This window comes from Amia ocellicauda, chromosome 12 (assembly GCF_036373705.1).
Source record: "Amia ocellicauda isolate fAmiCal2 chromosome 12, fAmiCal2.hap1, whole genome shotgun sequence".
Lineage (NCBI taxonomy): Eukaryota > Metazoa > Chordata > Actinopteri > Amiiformes > Amiidae > Amia > Amia ocellicauda.
In genome coordinates this window covers 20,008,159-20,024,920 of record NC_089861.1, presented here as the reverse complement: position 1 = coordinate 20,024,920, position 16,762 = coordinate 20,008,159, and the positions used below count along the sequence as shown (strand labels likewise).

At 42.6% G+C, this 16,762-nt stretch overlaps 1 protein-coding gene across 9 annotated transcripts in view; it reads left to right on the top strand.

Annotated features, from left to right (window-relative positions):
* Positions 1 to 1,608: 1,608 nt before the first annotated feature.
* ctnnd1 (catenin (cadherin-associated protein), delta 1) overlaps positions 1,609 to 16,762 on the top strand; it is a 35,848-nt gene continuing 20,694 nt past the window's right edge. For 2 of the 9 annotated variants that reach the window (XM_066718672.1, XM_066718668.1), the window contains exons 1-2: positions 2,130 to 2,625; positions 3,321 to 3,382. The gene's annotated coding sequence lies outside the window, so the exon portion shown is untranslated. Of the gene's footprint in view, positions 1,704 to 1,812; positions 2,075 to 2,129; positions 2,626 to 2,707; positions 2,861 to 3,320; positions 3,383 to 16,762 lie in introns of those variants that run through there. The other 7 variants (XM_066718670.1, XM_066718669.1, XM_066718676.1 and 4 more) reach the window with 7 other exon arrangements.

Sequence of the window (16,762 nt, the reverse complement as noted above, 5' to 3'; positions counted from 1 at the left end):
AACTATTTACAACTATAACTGTTGAACAACCAAAAACACATCTACCCTTAACAGCGAATAACGGTAAGGTAGAGAAGCTCAGAGTGGTCTGCAGACTTCAGGATGAACAGAGACGTCATAGGGGGCGGTGACAGGTGGGGAGACTCCACGGGGAATTTCTCAGATGACGTCATTGTGCGAGAGTGACGTGCCCTGCCTTGCATCACCAACAATAATTGCAAGCCACGTAGCAGATGCTTAATGCAGAATCGCTTATAATACACATGCATTTAGTCTACCGTTATTTATGCATGTATGCATTTATTTAATTGTATTTATTTTCTCATTTATTTGGGGTTTACAATAATACAGTATATTATAAGATATTATTTATTTACGTATTTCGACTACAGAAATAAAGCAAATTATTGGATTCTATTCTATGTATTGATTTCGACAGTATACAGGCTACACATTTATTTATTTATTTATCTATTTATTTATTTATTTATTTATTGTTTTTCGACTACATTAACTACATTATATAACATACAAATGGCTTAATGTGTGTATTTGGACTACAGCAGCAATACAGCCTACTGCACGATTTTCTGCATTAATAAATAAATAAATAAATAAATAAATAAATAAATTACTGTCAGGGTAGAAATCACAGTTTTGATATAGCTGTTCTATATTGGAGTTGATTTTGTATTGTGTTTGTATTGCATTGCTGTGTATTGACTTAAATTGTTCTGTGTTGTGTTGCATGTGTTGTATATACATTATTACTGAATTATCCACAGTAACTTGCTGTCCCCTTATAAAGTGTATTGTTATTTGACATTGGCCATAAATAATAATCATAATGAATAATATTTATTAATAATAGTCATTGTATTTCTGATATCAGCAATTATATCAGGAACTGTAGTCTGCAATAATACACATGTTCCTATCAAGAGCACAATTGTCAGGAAAGTTAGGATTGAGGGTTTAAACGACATATTTGGACAAGTGTTTGTGTCTTTGACATGCAAGTCGTATTATTATTTGTCATTACAATGTATAATATGAATAATCGGTCAAATATATCGGTAGAATAATTGGTCAAATATAGTGTATTTAAATATGAAATGAAAAAAATAAAGGGACAATGTAGTTGTTTCCTTGTTTGTTTATTTGATAAGACAAATAATGAATGAATACATCAATACCTAGATAGAATAAACAAATAATGAAAAAGTGTGGGGATGACGTTCACCTTTGCTTCCTGTATTTTCCTGTCAGGAAGTGCGGCTGTAATCATGAGACGAGGTCCACGCCCGCCTGCCGCCCCGGAGAGAGAGGACCTGGGGGGGTTGCATGCACTTACACCGGGCTTAATCAGAAATGTGGGCCCTGGTGTATAAACGAGTGCTGTGCGTGTGTCCGACTCCCTCCCCGTGTCTCGCCCCTGCCCCCTTTCCCGTAAGGATGATGGCGGGGTGCTTTCTGGACTTGGGAAGGAGGGAGGGAGGGAGGGAGGGAGAGGAGGACAGGGACGGACTCCGCCTCCACCGCGCCCCGGGAGGCACCGTATCCATGCTACTATATGCGCACCACCACTCGCATTAGCAATTAGACCACTTTCTTTCTTTCTTTCCTTCGGTCTTTCACAGGGACGGTGCACGCAAACAAACACAACCCAGGCGCTGCGGGCATTTGCCATTACTGTTAATAATGTAAGTCTCCCTGGATAAGGGCGCCTGCTGAGAAATGTAATAAAACGTAATGTATAGGATTATTATTAGCATCATCATTAAACACCTGAAAAAACAGATTACTACTACTCCTACTAATTGCTATTATTATTGCTAGTAGTATTGAGGATGTGAGTGAAATAAACTATGTGGCCTATATAGGTCCGGCTTGTTGCACCTCTAGCCCGATCGTTACGGTAGCGCCGTCTCCCTCCGTGTCCTGCTGCGCGTCCGGAGACTCCCGACTCCCGACTCCGACTCCCAACTTTCCTGCGCCAGGCCAACAACAACAACCGCCACCAGCGACCAGCGACGCGGGGAGGAGAGCCAACAAGCCCGAGAAACAGAGAGAGGTGGGAGAGCAGAAAAAGCAGGGCAAATCGTCCCCCTTTTCCTCATTTCTTTATATACGTGTGTGTGTGTTTTGTGGTGGTGAGCGCGTCTAGTCCACACCCATACGACTCCAGCGGCTCCACGGTGCGGACGGAAGCCAGCGGACTCGAGTGGAGTTAAAACGCCCAGTTCCAGTCAGGCAGGAAAGAGAGGGGGAGAAAGAGGGGAAAAAAGCTACAGAGAGAAAGAGAGAGAGAGAGAGAGAGAGAGAGAGAGAGAGAGAGAGAGAGACACACACACACACGTCTATCTGTTTGGGATACTGGGAGAACCCCCTGAAACACAGGCCGGAGATACACAACGGGAGTCTGGATCCGGCGACGAGAGCCCCAGACACGCCAGCCACATAAACGGAGATTTGCGGGCGTGTGTGCGTGTGCTGCAGGGCCGTCTGCCGGCGGGTCTGACAGTGTGGGAGCCCCGGCGCCGAGTCTCCATTTTCACACGCACGGGTGTCGTTTTGCACCTACGGAGACACTTCGGTGCTTTTCGGTGAACGCGCTCTATTTCGGTAAGTTGTGTCTGGGGTGCAGTGACGTCACACTCCCCGGGCGAGAGAGAGAGAGCGGATTTAATTGAGAAAGACGGACACAAAGAAACGCCGAGGAGGAAAGTTAGGCGTCGGACACAGGGGTTGATCTGCGGTGTCGACTGTGAACCGACACCCGGGCACAGCCGGCTTTGTGGCCGCAACCCAGGGAGCCCATTTCGGACGCGTTCGGTGGAGTTGGTCGGTAACTTGAAATGTGCGGGCAAACAATAGGCCAACTTTAAACTTGGCAGCACAGAAGAGCAGCCCTTTCGCGTTGGATTACTTTATTGGATGTATGCATTGGTCTGTGTTTTTGTTCAGCGAGCAAAACTAACGAATACGATCGTCTTACGAGAGTCGGTGTGTGGTGGTGGTGGGGGGGGCAGGGTTGAAATGTTATAACCGAAAATGTCCGTCGCCTTCGAGCACTTTTCAAAATAAAAGTTCGCGCTTCACACGATAACCCCGCCGAAGTGGAGCTGCGGATGGAAACAAAACGTCCCGACATTTAAAACAAAAATGCCAATGGCTGCTGTAGGAGTCAGTTTTCCAAGTGGGACATCTCGGCCTGTACCTGTCTGTGCCGTCTGCTCCACAGGGGGCTCACGGTGTGTGGAAGTTGAATGTGTAGAAGTGCTTTAATTGTGTCCTGATGCCTGTCTTTGTCTGTGCAGTTTGGTTGAGACCTGTCCGGAGCCCAGGAGAGCAGTGATCAGCGCTGACCCACAAAGACCAGGTGAGAGCCGGCGAGTTGGGACCCGTCTCTCCTGCGTCTGCGATGCTGGCTGGTAGATGCCTCTGAAATGGAAAGTTATGAAAAGCACCTCGTTGGGCTGTGTGTACCCGGTTATCTGTGGCGTTTTGTATCGGGGACTTTGCATACTGAGTGGTTTGACTTGATGTAATGCGATTTGTGGACGCAAATGTCCACATCAGTCGCTGTGACTCGGTTAAGCGCCCCTCCGCGCAGGTCTGGTTTAAGGTGCGGCACCTGCGTCTCAGCCCCGACGTGCCGACTGCGCTTGTGCAGCTTGACTTGAGTGCGACCTTGACGTTTCTGGGTTTTATTTGCATTTAATTTAAATTCGTAACCTTTTTGAAATGTATTGCATATCAGGAGAAACTGAACTTAACCTGTCGGACTATTGATTTTTAAACGCGTACTTCCGGGTTCTCGGTGTTGGTCATAAAAAATGTAAATAAAAGTTGTGAAATACTTTCTCTTTAACGGTCATGTGACCCGCCCCCGCCCCGCACCGCACACCTGTACGCTGCTCGGGCTCACCGTGTGTGAGGCATGTTGTATGTCTGTCTGGGAATATTGTCCCTACATGCGTGTGACTCGTCACAGTAGGACAGGGAAGAGCAATCTGTTCACATCCTTCATTAGAAACGTGTTTGCGCTAACCTTGTTCATGTGGGACCGGCGAGCACCGCGCCTGCAGGGCAGCGCTCACCCCGGCTGACAGGACGCGTGTCTGGGGGAAGATTGTTTAAATTAAACGCACTACATTGGTTTCATATGAAGGGGGTGAAGTACTGTTTACAACCGTGTAGAATGAAACCGTATTGTAATTGCTTTCATTGTATCAAGTAGACGCAAGGCATGCACTGCTTCATGTTTTCAGAGTAATTAGAAAGTAACTTCAAAATAAACCTGATCAACCAGCCCCTTGTAAGTCCATACTCTACCTCCATAGCTGACCATTATTAAAAGTGAACGGTGTAACTGTTGTATGTGCGGTTAGAGAAGTCACACTGAAGATGTGTCGTGTGTATACATTTTCAGGGCGTGTGTCAGTCTTTTACATTGAGATTGAATGACTTGCGGTTAATAAAAAAAAAAAAAAATCCCCGTTTGCGCCAAACCGGTTCCGTGGGTGTGAAGCGACGGGCGCGGTTTCGGCAGCAGTACTTCATCATTTGAATGTACCTGACTGAGTAACGACATCCTCAGTCGGACCAGACGAGTGTTGAAATGCGAGTGTACAGGTCATCCTCCACTTTGATCCGGTATCCCGCCTGCGATGTCGTGTTTAACACCCCCGCCCCGATTGCTCTCTGTTAATGTATCACTGACCCGGGCGCAGGGACAAGGTCCGCCGCCGCACTTTCACATTCCTGGCGCCGCCGCCATCGCGGGAAAGGCTGCGACTTCACCTGCGGGGCTCGATGCGGCCTCCGCCCGGCTCCGCCCGGCTCTGCCCGGCTCTGCCCGGCTCTGCCCGCTGTTTCAATGCGGGTTGCTATTGCGAGTTTCTCCGTCCAGACCGTAGTCGAGCGCCACTGCTTGGCATTTAAAGAGGTGATGGTTGTGCTCACGTCTCTGCTGAGGCGGCCATTACGCGACGTGCTCACCTGTACCTGCTGTCCCGGCGCGCCTTCACGCAGCTCTTTCAACATAAAAGTGCGCCACCGAGAGAGGGAGAGGCAGGGAGTATTGATCAATACTGTCCTTACCTACTCTAACAATGATAACATACTGGGCTAAACGCATTTTAATCTCCCAATAAATGCATCTTATTTTAAGTGCCGTGTTAAAGGTGCATCTGTACTGAATCAGCCCGCTCTCAGTGCAGTGTTGATGTGTGGTTGCATCCCTTACTCATTATCTGTGTGCTGCTGTGTCAGTGTCCAGACTGCTCTGTATTAACCCATTCTCACTACACACTGCATAGTCCGTTTCAACAGGGGCAAAAGTAACATTGTAGTTGCAAAATAATGTCTAAAACCTCCCTGGGGTATTCATGTATCCCCATCCACTTCCTGCATCATTTAATGATCTCCCCTGAGGTTTAATATCATACCCCATGCTTTATATATTTTTGTTTGGAAACCAGGCTGAGAAACTAGTATTTTACTGTCTTGTACTACATTTACCCTGGCAGCTTTTATGATGCTTCTAACTGCACTTAAACATAGTCCACTTTAGGCATCACTAAAGGCAACTCCTTCCAGTGGAATAAAACGAATCGTCGAAACTGACAATTTCGAAAAGATAATAAACCTCTCGAATCATTAACGGTTATATTTTAAATTTTTTTTCCTGGTGTAAATGAAGTCCCAGGCAAACAAACACATTTTATGTATATTGTATGAATAATGGAATGCTCTCAAAGCACCTTTTTAAAATGTATATATTAGCAACAATGCTTTTGAGTTCACTTGTTCATTATCCAATTCATGGACTAATGCAATTAATGGGAAGTTCTTGTTTTAAGACGCTAATCCTCTACCAGAATAATTAATTTACAAATGTAGGCCTAATGGGTTGAATCGATTCAACCCACTTTAAGCAGGTGTATTTGAACAGTCCCTAAACATGCGAGGTTCGTGTCTGTATTTGTCTAGAGATTTCATGTTGCAGTCGGTTTATTGATCTCCATGTAGTTGACAATGTGTAGACTAAATATACTGTTATTTTTAAACCTCAAATATGAAGTTGACGCCAAATGCAAACCTACACTGGTTTACAATTAATTTTTTTCCTTCCCTTTTCGGCCACTGCTTAATTTTTCCTTTGATTACAAATCGCAGTTCTGAAGGTACCCAGATTAACCTCTGTCTAAGTCTTTGGTGTAGGAGAGAAAACATTGCTCAAGGCAGTGAATCTAGCTGGCAGTCAGACCAAAGCCATGTTAGGTCTGACCTTGCAGTGTAAATGCAGTGTTTTTGCTCTCCCATGACTAATCACAGACCAATGTGATGTGGGGCCTAGACTGGAACCGGTGCTGTGTTCACTGTATTATAGGGCCCAGATTGTAGCTAGTGCTGTGTGGACAATGGTATAATATAAGGTGTAGATTTAAGCTTGTGCTGTGTTGGCTACAGTATAAGGCCCAGAATGGAGCTATTGCAGTGTGGACTAGAGAAAAGTAGACCACTGTGTGGAATATAGTACAGGGGCCAAAATTGGAGGCAACTTTATCCTAATACACGGTCAATTAAATTGGTTAAATGAGGGCTTAGCTGTAAAATTAACCATCAGGACGGGGGCCTCAGGAATAGAATTTGAGAACTGGTGATTCAGCCCGTTACTAGTACTAGTTCAAACTGCACTGTATATAGCAAAACATTGTTTGCAGTCATGTCACTTCACCCGTCTATTGCACAGACGACACCGCAAGCCCTTAATAAACCAGTCACAAGGGCAGTCTACAGCTAAGCATAAACTGAGGTTGTGTGCGTCTGATTCAAACTTGAGTAACCCATGATTTACACAAGCCCTAATGCTCGTGCAGGTCTTCTTGCGGCTTATAAAAATACACCTGCTGTACAGACACTGGCTGGAGCCACTGTACTGTAAATACACAGCTGATCAGTAGCAGGCAGGCAGCTGGTCAGTTGGTCAGTCTTTCCCTGGCAGGCAGTCAGGGGTGTGACTGTGCTGTGGGTGTGTGGAGGACAGTGCTGTAGTGGGTTCATGTGGCAGGGTGGTGAGTCAAGTTGAGAGTGCTGATTAACATCTGATGGTGCCTCACCTCAAAACCTCACAGAGCCTGTGTTAGAGGTCCTTGCAATGCTCTCTGGCTTACACCGCCACAAAATGCATTTAAAAATGCACCAATATTAAAGACAATTCATAAATAAGGCAGGGGTTCTGAGGGGAAGCGGGGTTAATGTCTCTAACTATGTCCCAGACCCCTCTGTGCAGTGAGACTGGCTATAGTTTTGTATTGTAGCCCAGTTACCCTCTGTGTGGCTGCAGCTGTTTTAGGTGTGTGTGCGTGTGTGTGTGTGTGTACTATATAGTAGGTTTATAGCACCAGGGCTTCATCGCTTCTGTAATTTTTTTAAACCTTTGGAGGTCTGTGACTTTATTTACTGCGCTTTTCGGTTTCTTTGTTATAACAATGGGGCAAATGTCAGTCTTGTGGGGAAAATCAGAAATCTATCTTCATTTTAACTCCTATAACTTAATACTTAAGTTAATGACTTTAATTTTGGGTGGTTGATTGTTGTCCCAGTGCTTTTGGATACAGAGTGGTATTTACCATTTGTGAGTGTGAGGGAGTGATTTGTAGCGGTTTTTATCCCTGATTCTGTGGTGGCAGCATTGACGCTATAGTCTTCTATACCTTATAGTTATAGTCTGTGGCTCTGTGGGATGTAGATTCCATCTCTCCCATGTGCGGTGTAAGAGGGGTATAAATTTAATGGTTGTTTAAGGGGAGGCGGGCGGTAACCATCTATCTGATATTCATCCTTTTTTCCTTATTTTGTCTGTGCTTCTAATTTTTGAAGAAATTATATTTAAGGTCCTGTCTACAATACTTAACTGATCTTGAACTGTACTTGAATTGGATCCAATTAATCCAGCTCAGAGTCCACACACAACGATTGCATGTTCAATGGGGATGACTGCATCCACATGTAGTTTGGTTACAGTTCCTCAAAGGGCAATGCTTCATTGTCTGGTATCCCACCATGCACTTGTGTACAGACACACTGATGGAGTCCATGAGTGCAGAACAAGCAGCAACACAAAATGACCACAACATGCAAACATGTAGACTTTGCCTAGGCTGCATGAATTTACAATGGATCTCAATCGGATGAACTGGGCATTTTGGGGTTATGGGGGACATGCACTGAAATTAGATTGCTATTTTGGCATCCACACTTCTGATTACCTGATGGGAACCAATTAAGAACTGCACTGCAGACTGCCCCCTGAGGTTGTCTCGAGTCCGGTTCTCAAGTATGTTAAAGCAAAAGCGTTTAACAGGTCATTTAAATGCATGGTGTAGAGCGAGCCCAAAGCCCCCTTCTTTCTCACAGGACATGTTGATGGGTTTGAGGTGTAAAGTGCTTTGCAGGAGTTGGTTTATCACTGGGAGGTCAGCTGACCGGGGCTTCTCGTGACTTATAGGCTGGATGGGCTTTGAGGTGGTGTGAGATGTTTCATGTTGAGCCCGAGAGAGACGGGACTCTGCATTTTAAAATGCTTCAGTATAGAACAGACACAGACTGGACTCTATGGTATATCAACACTGCACTCAGGGATTAATATAGTAGTGACACTTACTGTCTGAACACTACAGGACATTAACCCTTCACATTCTTAGCAGATGCCGTTATGCATTTCTTAATACAGTACAGATGGGGACTGGGGGTGTGCACCACAGATGACTGAATTCTTCTGCAGCTGCCCAGACAGGAGTGAACATGTCTGTGCGTGAAGAGGAATGGGGAGAGCGGGAGAAACGTTTAGCCAAAGCATAATACATGGCAAGATAGGTTTACTGTAAACCTTTCAGCCAATAAGAAAATTAGAAGTTGGAGAGATGTGGAGTAAGTGAGAAAAATCTAAGGCAGCTGAGGAGGACAGAGGGGGCAGTGAAGTGCGAAAGGCAGAGAAAGGGAAGTTTAAAGCAGTACAATTCTCTTCAGACACTGGCTACTACACGGTGAGGGAGACTTAATACAATACAGTAGATCAACAGTAAATACTGCACTGAGAAAACACTGTATTGCACGTACAGAGGCATTGCCTGGATACTACAGTACTTTAACACTGCACTGAGAGAGATCAGAGGGGTGTTGGGGATGGTTAATCCATCATATCCTGTTTTTCAGGAAGCGCACTTCTGAGTGGTAGGTGGGGGGGTCAGGATTGTCTGTGTTCAGGGCTGTTCTATTGTTGTGAGTTCCCCACCTTGCCAATGACTGACTTACACGGATTAATTTACTGGCACTAATGTACTGACTAGGTGCACAGTGACACAGGTGCACACAGTAAACCACACCCTGACCTGCATGGCTCTGACCAGCACTGTCCTTGGATCTTGTGCAGCCACTCTTAACCTCACTTCTCTCCATCTTTCTCTCAGTACTGTATTAACTCTGTAGAATGAAGTCACTGTACTCTACTGTATTATCCCTCTTGCTCTCTGTGCCATGAGAATGTAATGTAGTGACTAGTTGGTCCATCTGTTCTGCAGTTTTCTCTGTTAATCACATGGGCTCATGGGTTTTCATGGGATGTCACACTCATTCTCTCATTTGAGGAGAAAATAGATCAGCTGTGAGTCTTATGAATGGCACTCCACCCCCCACTCTCTACTGTATTACATTAACCCCCTCGTTCTGTGCAGTGTTGGTTTACTGTAGCTTGCAGTCCAGTGTTCAGTGACTCTGTAGTAGTACATAATCCCACTGATAATGCACTGTTAATTCTGTACTGTACTAATACTCCTTCACTGATGTAGAGTCTGTATTGTATTATCCCTCAGTGCAGTTCATATGCAATTTCTTTCTCTCTTCCCCCACTTGAACAAACTTGTTTCCCCTTTCTGATAGGGAGGGAATGTGCAGCTGTCAACTATCATGCTCTGCCACTCCCTCTCTGCACAATGCTAATGTCCAGCCAGTGTTTCTGTACTGTATTAACCCCCTCTCCCAGTCCAGTGTTAATGCACTTTTCCTAGTGTGTGTATGTGTGGGGAAACCTTTTGTTAGTCCTTTTACATATTTGATCAAGGCCATTGCAATTTGTTACCATTCTACTACTGCTGGAACTGGTTTTCATTTAGTGGTGATTCTTGTTGTAAGCAGTAGTGAGTCCTTGCATCTTTGTCTTCTATAATAAAAGCTTCCCCTGGAATGATAATTTAACATCTACTTTCTGACGAGACAAGGTTAAATGCACAGCACTTGCACAAACAATGAAAATACAGAAAAATCAAAAGACTAACAGTCTTACAGTAGGTGTTTCACCCAGTCACATTTTTATCCAAATCAGTAGATCTGAAATCACCACTCTGGCATTCAGGCCTTCACTTCTAATGTATCAGTAGCAGCCTGACTGTCTTGGCAACAACTATGTATATAGATCAAGTCCTGAATGCTATGAGCACCCCACATACAACCCCATGTTATAAATTTATATTTGTTTTATATACAAATACATTTAACTACAAAGTACCACACTTATGCAACATTTATAAACAAGGTTCATAGAAAAAATAAGAATTATGCAGATGGAAAATATAGGTTAATCTTTTAAATATTTTCAGTTATTCCTAAAATTAAAACCCAGTACACACCTTATTTAATAGACCTGCAGTACACATGGTGCACTGACCAAATGTTTGCTAGTTGTCGCCTTTGGGAAATGACATCTCCTAGTCGGATAATGAAACTGCAGTTACAGCAGGCAGATTCCCCTCTTGCTTGGTTTGCTTCTTTCCACTTATCAGCTTTGTGTGGGTTTGTGTTGAACAATCTGTCCTTATGTCTTCTAACATTCTGTGCAAAAGTCTAAATGTAGTGTTCATCTGTACAGGGGTCTCTCGCTTTCTCTTTCTCTCTCCCCTCCCTATGCTCACACGTGAAATTTAATCTCAGCTCTCTAACACGGTAAAGAATGACCTTATCTCTTTCTCTTGCTCCCTCTGTCCCTCCCTCTCTTGCTCAGTCTAACAGGAGATAACAGCTTGGCAGTCTTTGACCTTACCTTATATGGGCCTGACTGGTCCTGTAACAAGAATGAACAAGGAGTGAGGGATTGAGGACAAAATAGGGGAGGGGTGTATTACAATAGCATACCTGAGATAGGCATCTGGGTAGTATGGCCTCTTGTTATGTAAAGTGATTTAATTGTAGTGCTCTGCTGGTTTCAGACCTGCTATTTACTAGTGCTGGGGGGTGGAGGGTGAGAGAATTGTATCTACCGTTAAACCCGTCCCTATATTCACAATTTACATTTCTAATTTAGTTAAAACAGGCGGTTATCAAAACTGAGATTGTACAAACTGTAGCACTCATCCGCTGATGGCACTGTAGCATACTGGACTGCTACAGAGTCATGCACTGGACTGGACTGTACTGGACTGGACTGCTGCAGAGTCACAGGCTGGACTGTAGTGTACTCAAGTAGACTACAACCAGAGCACACCCAGTGCTGCATTGTTGTACGATCAGTCAGTTTTGGGATTGAAATGAGTCTAATCCTTTTTGATGTCCATTTAAAATTTAACTGACCAATGAAAACGGACTGAGAAGGCACCTGGCTGCTTCCCACAATGCATTTCTGCTGCATTTTAGTGCAAATTGTGCCTACATCAGTGATGCCATCTCAAACGATTTGAGAGAGTTCAGGGTGGACTACATTTCTTATGTGGACATAAGACATGAGCGTGTACAATTTCCATGGTGTGATAACTAAGCAAAAATACAATGGCAACTATATCACTATCATGCAACTTAATTCTCTAAAGGTCTACTGTACCATGGAGCTTATTTCTTTTTTACACCTTAAAATGCAGGGAGGGACAGCAGAATTAGTCTAAAGTAGGGCTGTCCCGAAGGTTGTTTTTACCTTTTTGAAGGTTCGGAACACACTACCGAAGCTTTGTTGCTAATTTGCATAATTTATCAATGACGTCAACTTTTCCATATAAAAGCATTCCCTTGTAGTATAAAATTAAGTTCTCGAACACTAATTATGTTTTGCTTTTGTACAAGCACATAGTTTCATGTGTAGGTATTGATTTTTACTTGGATGAAACATGTTAAACTTCCAGTAAAAGCACTACTCAATAAACATAATGCGCAGTGATGTATACATGTTAACTTCAATTTGTGTTTTATTCAATACAGAAAGTGTCAAATTGGTGTAAACCCCTTGATGAATATACCCCGGTGTTCAGTAACGCAACTATACTGAAAGTAGTAAATACTAAAGGCACCGGAATACAGTAACCTTAACATTTGGTTTAACTATAATTATGTATATTTCGGTATATAATGATAATGGGTCAATTGCAATGAACTATAAGACTTGGTAGGGAGCTGTGTAATAAACACAGGATCATCTCCAGTGCGCTGCTTTCAGTTCTTGACCCATTAAGCCTAATAAATAATGCATCATTTAAACTTGTTAGTTAAATGATCCTAGAGATTGCTTGTTTCTCCGTGATATACATATTTTGAGTTGCCCAGCTTTCATTAAGCTTTTTGGAGGTCTTCTGAGCATTTAGCAAAAAAAATCCAAATGGTAGATTTTTCGAAATTTAATTTCTTTCCATTATTGCACAACACTTTGCTGTAAATATGGCAGATATAAAAAGCAGAATAACAGTGGTCCACAGGCATGCTGGAAGATGGGGGGGGGATAGTGCTCTTTCAGAAGGAAAATCTGTGTAATCATATTTGTTTACATTTAGTCTGGTCTAGTGCCTGCTGACACGGCTGGCAATTGGAACATAAGAAAGTTTACAAACGAGAGGAGGCCATTCGACCCATCGTGCTCGTTTGGTGTCCATTAATGTCTAAGTGATCCAAGGATCCTATCCAGTTAAGGAGCTATTTGACGGTTTTGAACTTTTCTATTCAACAACTTTTAAGTAATGGGCATTATACAAATGTTTTAATTTAGATAGGCTATGTGGGGCATCTGAAGTATGGTTTAGTATTTTAATGCTTTGCAGTAGTTTCCAAGGAATAAACCCAACTCATTGCGGGTGCAAGGACTGAAATTTATCGTTATCCAATATTTGGTTCCTTTTTAACCTTCTCTTTAGTTAGTTATAAATAAGTTACAGTTGACCACACGCTATTCAAGGGGAGGGGCAGTAAGTCAGGAAAATGTGCTTTGTTTGATTTTTGGATTTGAATATACATATATATATTTTTTTTAATTGAGTAACGTGATATACCTGAACTTATTAAAAGGCTAGTGTTTTACTCATTTTTCATTATTTAATTGTATCAATCTGTCCTATAATCTGTGCATAGTTGGTTATGCCTGTACCTATAAGTTACTTTTGAGATGCATACATTATGTAGAGGGTCCCTGGTGTGTGTGAAATTTTAATCCACAAACATACACCAGTGTTCTGCAGCCTCAACAAAAGAAGTAAAACGCTACACCTTTTTTCAGCCATCTTAAACACATCCATGTAGTAGAGCTTTAATGTTTTGCAAGTTGGAAGAAAACTTAATCAGTAGTTTTGCCAAGCCTTTAATGATCATTTCTTCATTTGGAAGCAGACATGGGTAATGACCAACTGTACAGCACGTTCCAACGTAAAATTGCAGTGATGCTTAATGCCAAGGTACATTGAAAGGAGTTGGTTCACAGATTCGTTTTTCCAAAATATGGGAGTCTGCTCCGTGAGTATTACATTATATAGCAGGGGTAATCAATTTTGTGTCAGGGTCCAAATTTCTTGGTCAAGGTCCAGACTACCTTCAGATGCCCCTGTCCAACACACAATTATGTGAATTATAAATATACCTGTTGGTTATATTTATTACATTCATTTGACAGTACGAAAATATTTAAATGTAAATATTTGTATTCAAATGTTTTCAGACCACTTTTGTGTGTTTTAATTTGTTAGATTATTGTAGGCATATAGATAATGGAAAATGTCAAGAATTTTGTTTTATTAGATTAAAGTGTTAACCATTTCCCTTTGTCCCACTGTCCACTGCCTTAATTTTTCAACATTAAATTTTGTGCAAAGAGGATTGAGGAATTCAGGGCAGGGGGTCTGGGGATCTTCCCCCAGAATATTTTGATAATTGGAGACCTGAAATGTGTGAGTCATTTTGAAACATAGCTCAAAATCTCCATGAAATCGTGGCAGATTTGGACTCAAACATTTCTCTTTTCTTCACAACCACACATCACCAGCAAAAACTCGCATCTATCAACAGCAAATTGTGCAGCAAACTAGATGCCGTCTCTGGTGCTTGTCAATCACAGATCTATTTAGATGGAGCTGTAATTGACGCGGGTGAGGATGCATATTTCTAGCAGGTGCACAAATAGAAAATTGTGCGTCTTCATTGGAAATAAGCTGTTTCTGCCGCTGATGTAGGAGTTTGTAGGTGAATACAAGCTATGGCACCGTGCACCCCCCGGTTGTGTGTGTGTGTGTGTGTGTGGGCGCGCATGCACTTATATTTTGGAGGCGGTCTTGAAATATGTCCACGCGACAAACAATCCGCAGTTCAGCTGTTTATTTATAGAAATCGTGAAAACTGAATACATTTTTTTTGACGAGTACAGTGACACTCTGTCCAGAATGTGTACAGAAATGCCCGAACTGCGAGCAATCCACTAAGTAACTAACGTGAACACAAGCTCTACATAGTCCATATTAATAAATAACATCCTATTGGCTAATAACCAGGAAGAGTTGCTACTAGGTTCCACACAAAAAAGTGCAACAAACCTCCATAACAATACATTAAAATAATTAAAAAAAAAAAAAAAAAAGGTAAAATTATTCCCGTGGTCCAGTCAAGTGTCTGGCTGTCTGTATTTGGCCCGCAGTCCGCCTATTGACTACCAAAATTTACAAGGAAATGCAAAAAGTCCTGTAATATGCTATAATCTAAGTAATTAATTCATTGTTTTTGTTTTGACAATTCCTAATTGCATCCTTTCCCCATGTTATTGACAAAACCCAAACATACCAAAGCCAGTGCAGTGTTATGTTTCACTATAGGTTTCACCCAACATAATTTGCATTACATTTCAGTCCACAAAAATAGCAGTACCTTTCTTCATTTCTTCTAGAGTAGTTGACTGTTTTGCCATTGAAAAAAATTGCGTAACAGAATACCAGCAGTGCGTCAGATGGTGAATTTAGTGTGTAAAACACTGTAAAGGGGCTGTTTCCTTTCAGAAAGGATTTAAACAGGACTGTTCTTGCACAAGCTGCATCTCCCTCACCCCCATGTCTAGTTTCCCCTCCCTTTTTTTTGCTTTTCTCACACTCGCTCTCACGCCCACACCACTCCGTCACTTATGAAGAAATAGGGAATAGAAAAAAAGCCAAAACTGAGCAGGACTCGACAAGTCTTGAAGAGCTGTAAACCGGGGTGACATTACAATAGAGAGAATAAGTGATGCAGTACCTTAACACTGCAGTGGAGAGAGAGAAGGGGAGCAGAGCTTGATTTGAGGTTGTGAACAAGCCAGTCACAGGCTCCTCCACAAAATGAGCACAGGCTCACACTGTGAGCCTATGGCAGCACCATGCATTGTGTGTACACGTGCTTTTATTTTCAATGGTTTTGCTTTTGCTTGTATTCCAATAAATTTGGGTGGCTTACTCTTGAATCTTAAGGATTAGCCTAATCTAGACCAAGGAATGCGTGTATGCAGTGCTGTACTGTACTAACACACTGACTGGGGCCCAGGTTGAAGCCAGTGCTGTGTGGCCTAAGGCAGTGGTTCTCAAACCTGTCTTGGAGTACCACCTACCCTGTTGGTTTTTGTTCCAAACAAGCAGTTACTTAATTGAACCATTCATTGAAGTAATTTGATTACATTTGACTTTTTAAACTGAAAAAGTTGGTTCCTAAGATTGGTTCACTTCACTTAAACCTCCATACTGATTTATGAAATTGGTTAATTTAAGGGTTAAATTAAGTAATTGACAGCTCAGTTGGAACAAAAACCAGCGGGGTAGGTGGTACTCCAGGACAGGTTTGAGATCCACCAGCCTAAGGTAAAGTATAGAGTTCAGATCGGAACCAGTGTTGCATGGCCTATAGTAAGTATAGGGCCCAGATTGGAGTCGGTGCTGTTCTAGGATTCTTTTATTTCAGTGGCTGTATGTTTTGTGTTTAAACTTCATGAAGGGATTTTTGTCCCAGTATTTATGGTTTCAAGCTGTTAAGTGACTGCAGGATTTGTCAGGAAGATTTCAGTTTTCCCCTGAAAGACAAACTGTGAAGTCACTACATTCCTGCTACTCATTTATCATCTCTCACTACAGGTGAAACTATGATTCACTCCCTCTAGTCTCGGATTACTCGTGCTCCACTTTTCTCGCTCTCCTATCCCAGATGCCTGTCTACAATGTGGTGGCAGAGAGATTGAGTACAGTTAACGGATGGAATACTGTGTTCTGTACGAGGACAGTAGTGACTGGGGTTGATTGTACTGCACTACACAGGAACTGTGGTGACTGGGCTGATTGTACTGCACTGTTGGAACTATAGTGACATGTCTACAGTTCATTACACTCGTAGCCACTTCCTTCAGTAGATCAGTTAAGAAAATGTACTCAATTGCTGTGACTTGCACATGGTAACTGTAAAACTGGTAAAAATGTCTGACTGTGTATCTAGTTATGTTTTGCATGTTGTA